This window comes from Echinops telfairi, unplaced genomic scaffold, assembly GCF_000313985.2.
Source record: "Echinops telfairi isolate 266 unplaced genomic scaffold, ASM31398v2 ScPeMD7_42;HRSCAF=159, whole genome shotgun sequence".
In the NCBI taxonomy this organism is placed as follows: domain Eukaryota; kingdom Metazoa; phylum Chordata; class Mammalia; order Afrosoricida; family Tenrecidae; genus Echinops; species Echinops telfairi.
In genome coordinates this window covers 780,479-781,735 of record NW_022103940.1, presented here as the reverse complement: position 1 = coordinate 781,735, position 1,257 = coordinate 780,479, and positions in this window count along the sequence as shown.

The following is a 1,257-nucleotide window of genomic DNA, read 5'->3' as shown; positions in this document are numbered from 1 at the left end:
TATAATAAGTTAGAAAATCAAAAGGGAAGAATATGTTCAGCATATCTTTTTTAAAACTATCATTTTATTGGGGGCTCATACAATTCTCATCACAATCCATCCATCCATCCATTGTGTCAAGCACATATGTACATTTGTTGCCATCATCAGTCTCAAAACATTTGCCTTCTACTTGAGCCCTTAATATAGGCTGCTCATTTTACCCTGCCAAATTATCTATTAAGATAATAGTAAGAGTCTTCCCAGACAAGGAAAACCTCAAAGAATACATAAAAAGAAGCCCAGCTCTACAAAAGATCCTTCTCAATCTAGTATGGGTAGAAGATCTCCACCCACTAAGGGCAAATAAGAGACCATCACATAGAACAACTCCACCCATAGGGCAACAAAGAGGAAACAGCCCCCAGGATAGCTCAGCATATCTTAATCTGAAAGAACTGAAGAACAAAATCAGGCTGTGAATTACAATATTGAAAAATTCTGTGAACAAAATATTCAACAATTCAGGAAGCACCCCCAAAAATGGAATACGTATACAGCAGAGTCACTGTACCAAAAGAACTAAACATCACTGGTTTTGTACTCTAGGGAATCCAGCCTAAGGCATTAGCCATGTTCTTAACACCATTAATGCTTTTATATTATTCTTTCCATAGACTTAACTAATTTCTTCACACATGTTGGATGATTGGTATTCAGTTGAAGCGTTGTGACCCTGTGCAGATTTCCTGAGTTTTCTTTTGACACACCTTTCTCATCTCTGCTGCAATGATCTGAAAACTCTATCCATTTTGACCCCTCAGACTATAAAGTCTGTTTTCTACACTCCAAATTTCCAATGGATTATTCCCGTGTTTCCCTTTTTTGTACCATAACCAGGCAGCACGTTGGTACAATTGTTAACAATACCTCAGAGATTACTATTTTTAATTTTCTGATGTTGAATGAATTAAAAATTGTTTGACATATAGTATTTGCTGTATCCACATGACAGGTGTTAAATCTACTTGCTATTTACCAAACTTTGCGAAAATAAGAAATCAATGGCATATTTTTGTTTTGTATAATATTTCCATAATTTTCTTCATGCCTTTTTAATGATTAAACTTTACCCTATTGCATTACAACGGTGTGTTTTATCTTGAATAATCTAAGATTTCTTTTAACTAATCAAACTTCCCTTCATAGTCTTTAGGTTCCGTTAATGTACATATGAAAGGGATTCAAAATTCATGGGAAATTTCCATTATTCTCAAT